We start from the raw sequence: 18,828 nt of genomic DNA, 5'->3' as shown, positions 1-18,828 counted from the left end.
TAGCTCACCTTACCTGACCACTGTCATTAGAGTGTGTATGGTAACACCCATTGTTTCATGTTCTCTGTGTATATAAATCTCCCCACTGTATTTTCCACTGAATGCATCCGATGAAGTGAACTGTAGCTCACAAAAGCTTATGCTCAAATAAATATGTTAGTCTCTACGGTGCCACAAGTACTCCTTTTCTTTTTATAAAGTACCTTGTACGGAAGAAGTTGAGAGCGCTCTTTTAGCTCCTTAAGCTTTTTTTTTATTAGCTCTCTTTTCGCTTTCTTCTAGTGTTCTTTTAGTCTTTAGCTCTTTCTTTTCTTTGTTCTCCTATATTCTATAGTCTATCTTTTTATCTACCTATCATTCTATCCTCTATCATGCTATCAGATCATCTTGTGTAGTGTAATATAACTACTCAAGATTCCTAACTATTTGGGGAAGCCAGAACCATTGTGTTATTGTATGCCAGGAGTAAGGCTGGTCCTTCACCTCCTATTACCGGGTCCTCAAGGAAGGGTGAGAGGATGTTAGGTTAAGGTAGTTATAATTTAAATGTTACCAACAGGAGTTTGGGGATTCTTTTACTGTTTTGCAGTTATAAGTTTCATAGCATTTATTATTCTTTTGTTAATCTCAATAAAGTTGTTATCAGTTTGGTATTGTCCTCAGTGTAAGTGTTGTTGCCAGGCACCCCGAGAGTCCTCTCCCGATATAGAACTCTCTGAGTTCTCGTACCCTGTAGTCTGAATTGGACAATAATCTATAAATTTTCTGGTTGGATGTGATCAATGGTGAGCCATAACTGACTCATCAAATTCAGGTCAACTTGAAAGCAGTTGCCACAAAATCTACTTAGGGTATGGCCCAGAATTCAGCAAACTGATAAAACGTCACAGATACAGGAGAAGGAATTGGATGGCATTTCCATGTGGCCAGAGAACTGTTCAGTGGGGCATAAAGAAATACAACAAAACCTTAATTATGTGGAAATCCCTTGCTGATCAAAACTGGTTTGTGTTCCAGGACTTCATTCAGTTTCAGTCAGTAGAGATTCATGTAAGTAAGCTTTGTATAATGGAGATAAACTGGCTTCCTGCAGACTTTTCAGCATAGATGGGCTCAGAAGGAATAAAGCCTTTCCATGAAGGGCACTAATCAAGAGTGTTGGCAGAAGTGTTTTCTATGGATGAAGTGCCTTAATCTTGAGTCTTGTCTTCTTCAAGAAATTGATCAGCATAGGTATTCTGGAGTAAGGTATTCTGCAATAGCTATTCCAGAATAGCTCCCAGTGTGGCTACTCTATTTCAGAATATAAGTGACTTTATTCTGGATCAATTACTCTCACAAAATGAGTGCTTTTGAGACAGTGGCTATGATTGTGAACACCAATCAGCAGACTGCAAAGTCTTTCAAAGTTGGAAGAAGCTGAATACAGAATTCAGTCTGTTGAGCCAGCTTCTCCAGTTATCTGATCTTTGCAGGTGTCCCCCCAAGACTCTTGAATGATTGAAACTGTTTTTTTTTTTCACCAAAACCATGGCAAATTAACAGAAAGATTGAAACACTGAAGGATGAAGTGTCAGTTTACAATCTGCACTGATTCAGAGGCAGCAGTGCCTCAGGATCATATCAGAGACCGAGATGCAATTTAGGGAGTCAGAATTCCTTGACTTCCTCACCTAATCCTCTTTTACTATGAGGAAAGAGAAAGTTACTTCACCCTGTCTATGGAACATCCTACCCCCCACCTCACTTCCGGTGTACCCAGCCAACCACCCAGTCAAGACTTATCCTATGCTGTGTCCCTCTCTGATTCCTCTTCACCCACTTGCTCACTCAGTGGACTATAAGGCAGGTAGCCAGCATCCCACAGAGGTGTAGTCACAGTGTTTGCAAAGCTAAGCAAGGGAATAAAACAGAAAACTTTCCCGCGCTTTGCTTTGCTGATTAAAAACATGACAATCAAGTCCTTAGATCAGATATATGTGCATCCCGTTTCTTCTGAACTGGGCTTTGGCCCATTAGCAAATAGGTTAACATGTCACCAATCCTCTGTTCCATAAATTATTTTCGTTCAATAAAACAGTTCTGTTCCCACCATTCACTATATCTTTTTTGATTTAGTTGTGCAGGTGGCGCTTTTTGTGATTCAAGACATCCTCTTCAAAGACTTGACTGTCTGCCCTCAGAAAGTCCCTCACAGGGTGGTTCCTCAGTGCTCCTCTGGAGGAAATCTATTAATCCTGAGTCAAACAAGTTTTAGCATCTAATAAATGAACACTGAATCAGCCAACAGACCAGCTAACAAGCCAGCTAGCAGGGCTAACACTCAACACACAGAAAACTATTCTGCAATTTCTTTTAAAGTTTTTCAAATCTCGGATCCTCAGTGCCCTCATCTATGAGTTTTACCACCAATTACTTCCTACATAAAAGCCATGCATATCTAACTCAACATAACAGCACTTACCATACAAATGAAAATATCTCTATTTCAATTCTTCCCTAAGAACAGACATAAACAGTCATTCTAACTCCAGGAAGCTGACCTGTCTTCAAAGAAATTGTACATTGTTACAGATCCATGCAAGGTACAATTAAGGAGAAGAGGAATAAGAGTTGCTCATTCTTGAGAGCAAAACCCAGAGTGTGGCATTACCTGATCTTTTTTTTGAAGACAGTGTTGCATTGATAAAAGCAAAATAAATATATTTCTCATCTCTATATATACACAATACTGGTAGGAAGATGCTCTATAAAATAAAGAGGTTAAAAGGCTTAAAAAAAGTTAGCCATATGTTGGACGAAAAAGATGCAATGCATTTCGCTATCAAATTCTGTCAATACGTTTAAGGAATTTATTAGGCTGTGATACACGTGGAACAAGATACAGAACAAGAATACATTTTTGAAATAAGGCTGCAGCTTTATTGATTTTTAAATAGCTAATTAGAATCAAAAGATTAAATCAACCCTGAAAGTGCCCAGCTGATACCTGTTCAGTGCAGGCTCTATTATTGGATCACACACAAAGGATGACAAGGTGTTTTTCTAGAACATATTAGATAGCATGGTCTAATGGAGATGTTCTAAAACTATAGTGTCAACAAAGCAGTTAGTTGTTGGAGCCCATCTAGATAATGTATGGTAAAGTACAACTTGTCTTGTCAAAATTAAAGTTTTAAAACATGTTTGTGAGAACATGTAGCTAACTGGTTCTAGAAAACCACCTTTCTACCCTAGTCAAGACCTATCCCAATGTGTGAACTCCTTCAACCATGAAAGAGGAGGCTATCCAGGTGCAGCTCCTGTCCTTCACTCAAATTTCCCTGTTGAGTTCCTTATGGAAATCTTAGATGAAAAAATGAAGGATGTACAAATCCTTAGACCCGTAATCCCTACCCTGCTTAATGCACCAACCTCTCGAGTGGACACAGCAATTGGCAACTGGCATGTCCACTTGCCACATGGCCCTTGCAAACTTCAGCATCCATGCTGGACTTCTGCCAAAGTTGCATCATGAACATTTAATATGAAACTTCTGAAAACCAGACCTCCTGATTGCCTGAGGGGATGTCAAAAACCCAACGCTGCACAAGCCAATTTAACACTTTGGGAAATATGCCTCCTTGACCCCACAAAGCAAAATTCCTCAGCAGTCCAGGAAGTCTGGCACCAAACTAAAGCATCCAAACACAAACTACAAAGAAGGAGGACGGTTAGAAGCAATCCAGATCCCTGAATCCCTACAAGTAGCAGGAAGTATCACTGCTTGAAGACTAACTGAGGCTTCTGTCACCATTGTGACAGAAGCAGCTCGAAGGGCTGCAGTTGGAGGACAACTGCACTAGAACATACACTGTAGAAGTAAGCTTGCATTGGCAGTGAGAGGAACTAGATCACCTCCTATGTCTTTTATCAGCTCTAATTTCTGTGATTTCATGAAGGATCAATAAGTAAAAGACTTACCCCATCGCATGTATGTTAAAGACAACACCCTGCTGTTGAAAACTGTGGACTATTTCAAATTAATAGGATGGGGTGGGGGAAAGTTAGGTGGAGTTTGATGAAATACCAGCATTTACACACACAAAATTGCCTTTGGTCAGTAATGCTATACAAAATGTATTATTACCATTACTAAAAAGGTAGTTCTACAGGAAAATAAAGAACCACCAGGAAGATGGTGGAGTGGGAGAAGCTGAGGAAGAAACAGACAAAGCCAGTAGGAGGAGACACCCTTTCTCCCCCCTCTTCCCATGACCAGACATACTGGGAGAAGGGTCCTGTGAGCATTTAAGAGTGAATGGGACAGATCCTCTCTTGGAAAATCATTATAACTCCACTGATGTCAGTGTGCACACAAGATAATCTCCAACAGTTGTCTGGCGTTTACATACAGTGATGGGTAACTTAAAAACACAATAAACAACAGCCAAGCAAGGGGGAAAGGGCACCAGCAGAATGCACACCTCCAAAGACCACAAAGGAATCTGGTGCCAGACAGGAAGCCTCCATCCACTCACAGACAGAGCTAAGATTATATCTGAAAAGGAGGAGAGGAGTTGCCTCATCTGCTATGGCCAAGTTGACGTCCCACGCCAGTTAGTCAGATGGATATTATTATTTATGCATCTATCCAGTGGTGATGGCTAGATCCATACTGAAGTAGATAATGTTCTGGTATCATTAATTACTAAGCAAATATTTGCATAAGTAATCCGATTATTCAACGTGCCTGGTCCATCCAAAACACGTTAAAGAGGTAGTTCATACTGGATGGAACTACCAACTGAAGGATTCCTTGAAATTTCACAAAGTTTTGCCTCTGACATGGATTACAGAGAGACTAGAGAAGTATATGAAGAAGAAATATTAAGAAATAATACTAAAGATAAGAAGGGGGTGAGGATAATGAATAGTGATGAGATTGAAAAAAGGCTTCTTCAATATGCTACTTGGGCTTTCTCTGAAACATGTGATTGGTAATCTGCATAATCTGTAAAAGCTAGATCACAGCATTTAAGCAGAACTGCATTTCCCATGAGGAACACTGGTAGATATACTGACTCAGGGATATAGAATACCACCCTTTGCTCTCAGTATGCAGGCTGAAAGCATTTGCTACTGCATCTCTTTGTGTAGTGCATCTATCACCTCCATCTTAGTTTTGCAAACTGGTACAGATTAGGGAAGGGGGCATAAAGCTGTTTCATCCCTGCCCCTCTCCACCTTTTTCAGGCCCTGATACCCGAGGGGGAATAGGGAGGGAGCAGTTCTTCAGCCATTCTCTCTGGTCTTTATGTGGGCTGTGAGGGGATGAAAGCACCCTCTGCCTTTATTTCATACCCACATATGGACCAAGCAGAATCTGGCCCTAAATAACTACAAGCAATATGCATATAGCACAAGGATGCATAGTAATACATAAATATTTTAGCTTCTCTTTACAGTTAGCAACCTAACATCCAGATATTTTCAAAGGAGAGACACATGTTCAACATTTCTCCTTGGTGTTTTGTTTCTTTCTTTCTTTCTTTGCACGGAGAAAGTATGGTAAACCACCACCAGTATAAAATTACTTAATCATTCTTAATTAGCATTCCTTGTCAGCCTCACTCTTTTGAGGTGTAAAATATAGCAGATATATATTCTAAATTGGAAGGTTCCAGAATCCTCTCTAAAGTGAAGTTACTTGCACTAAGAAAGGCCCTTTTGTATGTCAAAGATGGCACCAACGCCAAAGGCTAGATCTACACTAGCACACATACTCGGCTACTTGACCATGTACATGCTCACACATGTTGCCCATACCGTCACTGAGTGTCAGAAATGAAAGTGGGATGGTACAGACTGGTACAGCATAGCGGTCACCACTACCGGCCCGTACGCAGCCGATGTTAAAGCCTCGCTTTGGCAGTGCTTTAACATCACTGCCTCTTTTGCCCTCCCCCTGTCGCTTGGGGCTCTGGCCACCCGTTTTAAATTGCCACCCTTTTAAATCACCCCAGGCGGCGCAGGCCAGGCAGCGCAGATGGGCCAGCTGTGGGAGGCTGACCCCCAGCCCTGCCCCTTCTGCCCGATGCCAGGCCCCCGTACGGGTAAGTTGTCTCTGTTACTTTCACCCCTGCTGAGTGTCCACATATACTGTGTGGGGCAGGGTGTGGCACTATGTACATATACCTGTGTTGACACTGCCCTTTTGTTACGCAACATTAGTGCTACCATTTCAGAGGCGGTATCCTGGGTTTCTGTGTATCTTGCAGACTGAGAGAATGCAGAATTGTAGAACACCTCTTTTTTCCAGATCTGCATTGTGATATATTACCTTGGAAATAAGGAATAATTTCTTTAACATATAGAAAGTTTTCTTTCATGAGACAGCATTTGTGCTGTGCAGTTTGCAGAAAATAAGCAGTGGAACTATAACCTCAAAACTGCCCAGCTAAAGCATGTGCTTAATTTTACACATTGTGTGTGAAATTAAATGCATACTTAATTCTTTCCAGGACCAGTGCCTAAAATGTAAGATCACTGGAGTAAAGATAGTTTCTTTATAAGTATTTGTACAGTGCTTAGCATAATGAGGCCGCAGCCTTGACTCATATCTCAGAATGCCAGAGTCATAAATATTCAGATTTGTGTGGAATATTGGTAAATTTGGATCTACAATTAAGGGCATTCAGTGCTTGGTAGTAAGGTTGGTTTCACTCAAGTGATGTGAGCAGATTTTCCAACAGATTTTTAAATATTTCCACTCATTTTGTGATTTAACTTAAAAGCAAAGTCTAACAGTGTATAACTGTGGGAGTCTCTTTTGGCTTTCAGTGAGAGCTGAAATAAATGACAGCCCATGATGATTCATGCCCTTATTTTCAACGCTATGTTCACAAGTGGTCTATTCAAATTGACAGACAATGCTAACTATAGTGACAACAATATTCCAGGTTTCAGAATAACAGCCGTGTTAGTCTGTATTCGCAAAAAGAAAAGGAGTACTTGTGGCACCTTAGAGACTAACCAATTTATTTGAGCATAAGCTTTCGTGAGCTACAGCTCACTTCATCGGATGCATATTCCAGCGAGTGGAGATGAAAACAACAAACATCTAATATAGCATTGCTTTATCCACAGAACTGGTGTATTGCTGTCAACAGCAGGGCATGCTTCCTTATAGTGTTTTGTCAAAATCTTTGCACCGGGGAAAATATTTACAATGAAATTTTGTTTGTTGAAATTTCCCGGGTTTTAAGTCTGTGAAAAGTTTTGGAACTGTAGAAAACTGTACAACATATCAACATGGTTATAAGGTTTGGAAGTTTTAGATAATTCTGAAATGTGTAGAATATGATGTTTCAGTGAACTAGTGGCTCTAACTTGATCTAAAATTCTAGCAAATGGTTTTGATATTTTTCTCCCCCCTGAAGGATGGACATTTTTTTTTCTGTTTTTCACTTTGGGTCTGATCCTAAGCCCATCAAAGTCAAAGGAAATTTCTTTCCTTTGAATTCACTGAGCTTTAAATCAGGACCATAATAAACAGGAGGCCAAAGTGTGATATCCTTACTCACAGCAAACAGTATCTTACACCTTGAATGCTCTTATTGAAATCAATGGGACTACTTATTTAGTAGCACACTGAGTGCAAGTGTACACAATGGCCCAAAGTTACTACAGATCTCCTGGATGACAGCTAACATTTTCAACAGTGTCCATTTTCTTTTATCAGGGCTAATATCTGTCCACTGATGATGATGACGGCACTAAATGTATTTGCATTATATTAGCATCTAGAACAGACGTCTCAAACACGCGGCCTGCATGGGACCCACAGAATTATTTCCTGCAGCCCGCCATAGCTCCCCTACCCCCCAAGCACACCACATTCCCGCTCTTCCACCTACCTCCCAGCACTTCCCATTGGCAAACAGCTGTTTGGCAGCACTTAGGACTTTCCAGGAGGGAGGGAGGAGGGGCTGGGATGCAGCGTGCTCAGGGGAGGAGGAGGAGAAGAGGCGGGGCCGGGGCGGGGATTCGGGGAAGCAGTTGGAATACGGGAAGGGAGGGGGAACAGTTGGGGCAGGGACTTTGGGGAAGGGGTTGGAATGGGGGTGGGGAATAGGTGGGAAGAGGCAGGGGTGGGGCCTCATAGAAAGGGTGGAGTGGGGGCAGGACCGGGGTTAGAGCAGGGGGCTTTTGTATCTTTGTTTGAAAAGGTGTCTGTGATGCTCCCCTTGGGCCAATTCACTAGTCCTCATGTGGCCCTCGTGGCGATTTGTGTTTGAGATCCCTGATCTAGAAGCACCAACTGAGATCTGGGGCCTCATTGTGCTATGTGTGCTACAAACATATAGTATAAGATAGTACTTGGCCTGAAATGTTTATAATGTAAATGGACAAGAAAGACGAAGGAAAGAATTGATGTTAGTGGCATTGTTTATAATTATGCTGATCTACATTTGTATTGACTTGAGGAGGTGCACATGACAATTTCAATCAGAGACACTAGAGATGGAAAAGACTACTCAGGTTATCAAGTCCATTTAATGCACCATAATGCCTATGTTGACCAATTTACACCAGCAGAGAATCCAGCTGTTTAGTATTAATTTTCTTGGCCAATCTAATAATATTAAAAGACTCAAGAGATGGTGATTCAACCACTTGCCTTCAGAGGCTAATCAACAAGTGAATAGGTCTCAAATATGAGATTCCCAAATGTTCAGACTAGATTTTTCTCTGCTCACTTTCGTTCCATTTACCTTTGGATCGTCACAAAGAAAGCCTTTAGCATGTATTGCAAAATTCTTGTGCACTCATCATATCACCCTCATAAAAATAAATAGATGTTGCTACCTTCCAACCAAGGACAGATGAAACAAGCAGCCCATAAACTCTTAACATTTCTTTCTGCTCCTTCTCCCACCATACAAACAAAAATCCAGTCTTATCTGGGTTGAATCTCAGCCAGCTGTTTGTCATCCAAGCCAGCCGGTGGGTAGGTTAATCATCTGCATTAGGTCTGATGAAACAGAGTTAAAATGTTGGGTGTGTTACCTGCATTCCAGAGGCACAGCAGCCCACACCATTTCACTATTTCTGCTAGCAGCCTGATATATAAACAGTGGTCCATGCTCCCTGGGAGGGTCTTACCCCGGCCCAGCTCCAGCTTCTAGCCTGGCCCAGGGGTGGGGCCTCAGGGGAAAGAGGAAAAGCAGGGAGTTTGTGGGAAGAGGAGGGCCAGAGGGTGGGGTCTTAGGGGAAGAGGAGGAGCAGGGTGGGGCCACAGGGGCGGCAGGGCTCCTGCGTGTGTCCAGTTTTTGCCTTTTGAAAAGGTGGTCACCCTACCCATACAAACACTGCCCTTTGGCAGTCCCCTACCTCCAGATGTGCTTGTGAGACATCCCAGGGCATCTTTTTAAATGCTGATGTCTTTTTAAGTCCTTTGGAGTCCGACTAGCTACAATTCTGAATATCTCTGATTAAAATAAGTTTCATTTGAAGACATATGTAATAGAAAACAATGACACATACATGTTTGCTGATTTGTGAAAATAATAAAGAAGAGATGTCAGTTTTAATCACCTTTCTCCTGCTTTTTTAAAGAAAGAATATGGATGTGTAGTTCACCACATGATTTCTTCATTTATCCAACATTTTTTTTAACTGATAACCTGTTTAAACACCTCTAATTATCCTGTTTACTTTGACTAATGATATCTAAGAAGTCTATTATAGTATGTGCTTTTCTGCACCTTTAAATGAAGCTTTAATGAGCATGGACTTTCCATTGTGTGTAGATAAGGCTTATAAATGTGAGCCAGTATAAAAAGTATTTGCGCATTTTGCATTATCTTGCATGAAAACACATTGCAAATTTTACATTAAATCCTCACTACTAAGCAATTTGAAACTGCACAGGGGTTCATTATTTTTCTTATTAGCTAAATTTCCATATGAGTATCATGCTGATAAATATCATCAACTATGCCATAAATTTCACTTAAATTAATACAAACAATAATGCTTTATTAGTATGTACAATGGAGCACATCTTAAATAATCATTTGATTCAAAGGACTCTATTTTCTCATCTCTTCTAATTTACCGTATGCATGTCCAGGAATATGCCAATATCTTCTAGTATATGCAGCTCATCAGAGACAAACTCAGCCCATGTTCTGCCCTTCCACTGTTTAAAAGGCATAGACACAGCCTAACATTTGGAGACAGAATGTTCAGGAATCAAATATCTAGCCTAACAGAAATTCCAAATATGTCATTGGAGAAAAACACCCATGGAGGGAAAACATGCAGATTTTCCCTTTTATGTCCATGGACCAAATCTAATGCATTTTCAACATGTGTCATTCATTCCTAATGATCTAATCCTCTTCCTGGTGTAGGATAGTTCTGGGTGGCCTGGAGTGGGGTTTGGGTGGAGATGAAATAAACATCGCTTCATACAGAAACAAAATGGAAGCTGCTAAGGCTGGTAAGATTCCCAGACTTCAGATGCTTCCAGAGTTCAAAATGGAGAAACAAACAGATTCCATAGTGTATCTTGTACCTGATTTATGTATTTAAGGAGTACCTCTTAACCCATGATATCACCTGGTGTCCTAATTACACCTCACAGACTTACACATATCCAAATATTTTTTTAAACCTCTATTGTATAAGGAATTCCTTCGCGTAGCATAGGGGAATATAGCTGGGGTGGCTGCATCCTGAGCGCCCCCTCGTGGCCAGAGGATGCTGTGCAGCACCCGGCCTCTGTTTCTCTCTCTTTTCTTTTAAGAACTCACCCATTTCAAAAATACGTTCAAAAAATTTCCAGAAAGGATCACATTTATTTAGTCTTCTGAGTACATACAGGCCCCAACACCAGTTCAACAGCTCTCTCTATCCCTCGATGGGGGCTGCCGGCTGTCTTTCCCAGAACTGGGTACAGTTCAAAGTCTATTGCGGAGCTAATTTTGCTCACAGCAGCAGCAGCAGCTTTTCTTCTCCTGCTTCTTCTTGCCAGCTACAGCTTCTCAGGCTTCTGTTTCCTGAAGCGTCCCAGAAACAGGGTACTACGAGGGCTGGTCAGCTTAGTGGTTAGTGAACCTTTCTTAGCAGCCCCTTGCTTCCCTGACAAAGGTGTCTGACTCCTAACCTTAGGCCAGGAACCTTATGGCCTCCGCTCGCATCTGGGCCGCAGCCCTTAAGGAGGTGGGATAGAGGGACCCAGGCCATCTCTCTCTACTGGGTCCCAGCCCAGGGCCCTGTATGAAACAACACCAGCCGGGTCCTCCAAGTGGACAGTCTAAGTCCACTTCCCTGAGCTATTTCCTACCTATGTCAGCTTGGGACGTGGTCCCTGTAGTCCAAACAGTCTGTAGCGTATCACCTGGAGTAGCACCCCTCTTGTGGACTTTTTTCAGCATCCTGCCATAGCCTGAGTCCTGCAGGGTGTGAGGGTGGGGGTGGGGGGGTCACATATAAGGTTGGAGGTAGCCTAGCTACACAATGTCTTGACAGTCAAATAGTACAGTTCACTGGCTGCTGGGTGTTCCCCAGCCTCCTCAACAGTCTCTCATTCAGGGATATAGTGCTGCTGTCCCAGCTGTCAGGCTTGTAGAGACGGTCCCCTCATGGCGACAGGGAGAGCAACCTCCTGCTTCTTTCCCAGTCAACTGTGAACTGAGCCCATTTCTCTCCTTTCTTCCCCTTCCAGGCCTGACACTGGCTGCAGGTCTAGCTAGGCCCATACACTTTTTCTCTGCCCTATCAAAATCTCCCAGTTTACTCCAGCACCTACTGCCCTTCATAGGGAATGTCCTAATCCCACTCAGATGGGTCTCAACCTGTAATCAGTGTTGGCTTAACGCCAGGCTCTGCAGATCATGGGGCAAGTCACCTTGTTAGCAGCCCTGAATCACGTCCTAACTTTGTATGACTGTCACTACAACTCTCCAGAAGCCATTTGGATGGACTTCAGTTGAACACGTTTGAAGCTAGTTTTAGATCGGGAGTGTGAAGCCGAAATAGACAAGTTCTAGTATGGTGATTACAAAGGCCATAAGTCTACAAATTGATTGTGTTTAATTCAGGACATTGTTTCCTGCACATCTGACAAAATCAGAACCTGAAATAATTTTTAAAAGCTGGACTATTGGAAAAAGTGCCGAGGGGATCGGTGCAGGCAACACTGGACACATTTCTATGCAGCTTGGTTTTTCAATCTTGGATTTCAATAATCAGGTACAAAGCCAGTGTTTCATCCATCTTTTTACTCATCCAAGACCCTGTAATGGGGTGGCACCCACCACTTGCAAGTGCCCCTTTCTGGTCAGGTGAGTCTGCAGTCTTTCAGTTTACGGTGACCCCTGTCAGTCGTTTTGTCAGGCATTTTTTCAGTGACTCAGCCCTCTGGCCGAGTCACACACACTGTCTGTATATGAATCAGAACAGACCCGTTCCAGTTTACACAGTCCACAAGGGGCCTGTCTCTGTACTCCTCGGTTGCTGTCTCTTTAGCCCTCCACAGGCTCAGTCTTTAAGCAGGCCCAGGCCTGGTATGGGGCTGTATGCCCACGGCTTCCTCCCTGAATACACTATTTTCCTGTGACCCTCCTGTGGCTCAGTCCTTACTCAGTCCCAGCAGCCAGCCAGGAACTTCTTCATTGCTCTCCAGGTCCCTGCTGGCAACTGTCTTAGGCTACATCTACACTACAGCCGGGATCGATGCCCTGAGATCAATCCACCAGTGGTAGATTTAGCGAGTCTAGTGAAGACCCACCAATCGACAGCAGATAGCTCTCCAGTCAACTCCTGAACTCTACCCCAGATGAGAAGAGTAAGGTAAGTCAACAGGAGAGTTTCTCCCATTGACACACCTGATGTAGACTCCATGGTAACTTGATCTTAGGTACGTCAACTCCAGCTATGTTATTCACGTAGCTGGATTTGCGTAGCATAGGTCGACCGACCGACCGACCGACCGTCCGTCCGTCCGTCCGTCCGTCTGCCTGCCTGCCCTCTCCCTTACAGCTCCAGGCAGTAACTGACTAGTGCTCTGTTTTGCAGCTCCTTGTATATAGATCTACTGGGCTCTGATTGGCCACTCCTGTACCCCTCTAATTGGCTACCTCCCCTGTGGCCACTCTAGGACACTTGGAGGTCTTCTCTTCTGTTCCTCTTTGGGACAGGGTGTGGCAGGACACTGAGATCTCCAGCAGGGGGCCTCTGGCCTTAGTCCACCCCATCATAGACCCTTCACTTCCCACCCACCCCCCACTCATCTGTATACTAGCTGAGTGACTGACAATAATCATAGTAACCCACACTGGTGAACACTATTGCAAAAGATACATTCCAAAACAACACACTCCACTGCACACAATTTTCTCCCCCTGGAGAGAGAGAACAAACATGTGACATTGCTTAATGCACCACTGGAAGGCACTCAGATATTACCATGATAAGTGCAGTATAAGAACCTCTATAGAATAAGATAGAACAATTTAGTAGAATGTATCCAGAACAGACTCATTGGATGGTTAGTACAGCAAAAGTCCATATGGAGGTGATACATGAGTTGTCGAATAATAGAATTGTAAATGTCTTTGGATAGATATGTTGTCTTAAAATGCCTTGTTTTTAACATTACATGATAAGGAGAACTACTGTTTGCAAATTTGGATAATTTATCTATGTTCTAATTTACCATTCAGTTCATGAAGCATCAAAGTTACAAAAGCAAGACCCTTAGAAAAGCTGCTTAGTAGAACAATTAGCTTTTGTACTGAACATTAAGGGCAAACATGAGCCCAGAATAGAACAGTAATAGATGAACCAGAAAAACAGAATACAGCTGCCAGAAAAATGAGACAGTACAATTGTTTAAAATACTGGCCATTTTCCCCGGATGCATGCAACTACACTGGCCTCAGGCCACCCAAGATAAACTGTGCAATTTTTGTTTATTTCTTCGATGGGATATTAGAAGTGTGCTTAAAAGAATTTCTGGACTTTAAACAGCAAGGGTCCTCAATTATTTCTTCATTACATTTGTAAGGAACATCTCTAGGGTAGAAATGTAAAATTTATTTTGTTCTAAGAAAGCTAGCCCAGCAAGTGACAATTTCCAGGGCTCCAGATGCAGTGCCTCAAAAGGAGAGGAAAATCAGATGGATTAAAAAAGCCATTGTTGCCTCACAACATTTTGTAAATTTTGTAAACATTTTGCACTCAATATTTCAGTATTAAAATCCAGTTGCAGGATTCTGAAAAAAATAAATATTGAAATTATTGGGCATAGGGAGAATGAATTATTTTTTTTAGGGCTGCCGATTAATCACAGTTATTAATTAACTCAAAAATTAATCTCAATTAAAACAATTATGATTATTCACAGTTTTAATCACACTGTTAAACAATAGACTACCAATAGAAATTTATTAAATATTTTGGATGTTTTTCTACATTTTCAAATATATTGATTTCAGTTACAACACAGAATGTAAAGTGTATGGTGCTCACTTTATATTATTTTTATTACAAATATTTGCACTGTAAAAATGATAAACAAAAGACATAGTATTTTTCAGTTCACCTCATACAAGTACTGTAGTGCAGTCACTTTATTGTGAAAGCGCAACTTACAAATGTAGAGGGTTTTTGTTACATAATTGCACTCAAAAACAAAACAATGTAAAACTTTAGAGTCTACAAGTCCACAGTGTCCTACTTCTTATTGAGCCAATCACTTACAGAAAGAAGTTTCTTTACATTTACAGGAGATAATGCTGTCCGCTTCTTATTTACAATGTCACCTGAAGGTTAAAACAGACGTTCGCATGGCACTTCTGTAGCTGGCATTGCAAGGTATTTACATGCCAGATATGCTAAACATTTGTATGCCCCTTCATGCTTCGGCCACCATTCCAGAAGACATGCTTCCATCCTGATGATGCTCGTTAAAAAAAATAATGTGTTAATTAAATTTGTGACTGAACTCCTTGGGGGAGAATTGTATGTCTCCCGCTCTGTGATTTACCCATATTCTGCCATATATTTCATGTTATAGCAATATTGGATGATGACCTAGCATGTTGCTCCTTTTAATAACACTTTCACTGCAGATTTGACAAAACACAAAAAAGGTACCAATGTGAGATTTCTAAAGATAGTTACAGCACTCTACCCAAGATTTAAGAATCTGAAGTGCCATCCAAAATCTGATCAGGGCGTCACGTGGAGCATGCTTTCAGAAGTCTTAAAAGAGTAACACTTCTATGCGGAAACTACAGAACCTGAACCACCAAAAAAGAAAACCACCTTCCGTTGATGGCATCTGACTCTAGTGATGAAAATGAATATGCATTGGTCTGCACTGCTTTGGATCGTTATTGAGAAGAACCCATTATCATCATGGACATGTCCTCTGGAATGGTGGCTGAAGCATGAAGAGACATACAAATCTTTAGTTCATCTGGCATGTAAATATCTTGCAACGCCGGCTACAACAGTGCCATGCGAACATCTGTTCTCGCTTTCAGGTGACATTGTAAACAAGAAACAAGTTTTATTTACAGCCCTGTCATAAATATAAAGGGAAGGGTAACCACCTTTCTGTATACAGTGCTATAAAATCCCTCCTGGCCAGAGGCAAAATCCTTTCACCTGTAAAGGGTTAAGAAGCTAAGGTAACCTCGCTGGCATCTGACCCAAAATGACCAATGAGGGGACAAGATACTTTCAGATCTGGAGTGGCGGACAAAGGGTTTGGTCTGTCTGTGTGATACCTTTGCTGGGAACAGATTGTTTAATGGCTTTTAAAATTTTGCTGTGCTGTAACCTGATACAGTACTTGTATTAAGTATTGTACTGACTCCCTCTAAGCAAAACCTTAAGTTACAAAAAGACACAAAAACAGGAATACACATTCCCTCGAGCACAGCAAAATTTTACAAGCCATTAAACAAAAGAAAATCTAACGCATTTTCTAGCTAGATTACTTACTAACTTTACAGGAGTTGGAAGGCTTGCATCCTTGATCTGTTCCCGGCAAAGGTATCACACAGACAGACCAAACCCTTTGTCCCCTCTCCAGATTTGAAAGTATCTTGTCCCCTCATTGGTCATTTTGGGTCAGGTGCCAGCGAGGTTACCTTAGCTTCTTAACCTTTTACAGGTGAAAGGATTTTACCTCTGGCCAGGAGGGATTTTATAGCACTGTATACAGAAAGGTGGTTACCCTTCCCTTTATATTTATGACAGGGCTGTAAATAAAACTGAAAATTCATATGCAAATGCTAATATGAAACTTCAGTCTTGAGTTTACTAGATGTCAAAGATAAAGACAGGAAAAATGCATTTCAGAACATGAAATTTTGCTAAGACAGGATTTTCAAGCAGAAGGAAGTTTTTAACATAGATGCGTTTATGGTCCCACACTGCTAGTACCTCTTTCTACTACAAATGGTGTCATAAATAGCCATTTATCAAGAAACCCTCTTGGTACATTTATCCTATTCAGCTGCAATTTCCTCAGACCTATCCCTAGAACAGACTGAATTTAGCCAGGTGTGACAGTCTAGTAATGAAAAATCATTCAGCATCCCAGAATTGACCTCAGAGTAATAAACTATCAGAAGTTTTTTGAAATTGGGCATATATGATCTTGGCAAAATCACAGATTTTGAGATGAATATCTGAATGATCCATTTGAATTTGATGCATATGGTTTCTTAATATCAGTAAACATTAAATATTACTAATACAACCAATAATACTACTTAGTAAATAATTACACCTCTTTAACATTCTGAATTCTGTGCAAACAGTATCTAATATAATCTCACATTTGGGAAATAAAAAATGTATAGACACCCTATTATGCAAAAGGAGAAACTGAAACACTGGTATGTTAAGTAATTTGCCTAAGGACATAGATTGAGCCAGTAATAAATCTGGAATTACAAATCAAAGTTACTAGCCGCTAGCCCTATACTCATACCACTGAGCCTCACTGACTCTCTTGCAGGTCTTGAGGCACACCAAGGTATATTTTATGTTCATTAAAAGTATTTGATGAGTATTTAGTAGTGATTGGATAACTGTAGCAAAGTTGCATTTATCTTACCAGATGAATACAGTTGTCATCTTAATATCCAGAAACAGACCCACTAGACAGACCTAACCAGATCCCTAAGCTGTAAACCTGCATCATGAATAGTGCTGCACTTCCTCAAATATAAGTATCAATATAATCATTGACAACTGTTCAAGTTGCTTCCCTAAACTTGCATCTGGACTGTTCATCAGTCAGTTAGCCCTCATCTAAATCCAAACTCAGGCGCACAGCTTATCCAGTCTATGGCTGCAGTCAGCTCACCAGAAATGGTGACAGAATAAAATACTATTGCACCCTACAAGAGGTATTCCTTAGGGAAAATGAGCACTTGCCCAAAACTACCTTCTGGGATCTCTCATAAAGGAAGGATGGGAGACATGCAAGAGCAATCCCACCCAATTCATGATGCAGGTTTACAGTATAGAGATCTCATTAGGTCTGTCTAGCGGGTCCGTTCCTGGATGTTAAGATGACAACCATATTCATCTGGTAAGATAAATGCAACTTTGCTGGACAGTTATTGACCAATGCCAAAACTGCTGCTTCTGTACCACCTCCCCCCTTCCCTCCTGCCACTAAAAGGAAATAGATTTTAAGGTATTATCACAGCCAACTGATCTTTGTACATCACCAAGGCCACTGAGATTCATGTAGCGTTCATTCCATAGCCATATCTAAAAACAGACCAAAAGCAAGGGTGGGCGGGGAAGGAAAATCTGAAGAATTAATAACATGAGCGCCATTTCACCAAAACCATGTCAATACACTTTCTTTGGGAATCTTACTAGGAAAATATGACTATATACAAACTCTCAGGTCCATATTACAGGCTCTGTAAGTTGCTAAAGGAGCAATCAAACTAATATACTGAAGCAATGACAAGTCTTCTTACTAGTGTTGGAGAACTGGGAGGCACTGATTGAAGAAAAACAAATATGGTACCTTTTTTTTTAGAAATAAAATTAACTCTAGCAATATTGTCTATCTTTAATAAAATAATGGAACAAATATTGAAAGCAATAAATCACTAAAGCCTAGATTTAAATCTTTCCTGGCTTAGTGGTAGTACATAGCTGAGCAGATCAGGGACAGAAATGTGACAATTCCATTCTTGGTCCCTTTCAGTAAGGGGAAGTTGTCTGCTGTTGGTCCACAATAGAAACAGATAGTGTCTTCCTTTACGCTGTTGTGGCCAGAATATTGGTAGGGCAGAGCCAAGGTTCCACCCATACATTCCCTTCTTCTGCCCACACAACTGAGTGGAAAAAGTAGCAGCGTCCCCTCAAAACCAGCACTACCCTTCCTCACTGTGAATCACAATATGGAGAGCCTATGTGGGGGAGTGAAATATGATCTATCCTTGGGGCAACAGTTTTAGGAAGAAATCACTGGAGACACAGAGAGCTGTAAACCTTGAAAGCAGCCATTTATTGCCACACACTGAACTAACTAAAAACCAGCTAAACTTGGCTGGGCTATCCCCTAATAATCTAACTCAGTTGCCATAGCAACATAAGATTAGTACGACAACCAAATACACAACATATTCCTCCCCCCTTAATAAGAACAACCCCTAAATAAAACAAACACTAAACTAGAGAAGGAGGGTACACTGCCTAGGTTCCCGACTAAACCCTGGGGATTATTTTGCCCCATAACCGTGGGTTCACCCTAGGTAAAGATCCAGCCATTGAGGAGGCCTTTTGTCT

Source organism: Lepidochelys kempii, chromosome 1 (assembly GCF_965140265.1).
Source record: "Lepidochelys kempii isolate rLepKem1 chromosome 1, rLepKem1.hap2, whole genome shotgun sequence".
NCBI classification, from domain to species: Eukaryota; Metazoa; Chordata; order Testudines; family Cheloniidae; genus Lepidochelys; species Lepidochelys kempii.
This window is presented reverse-complemented; position numbering follows the sequence as displayed.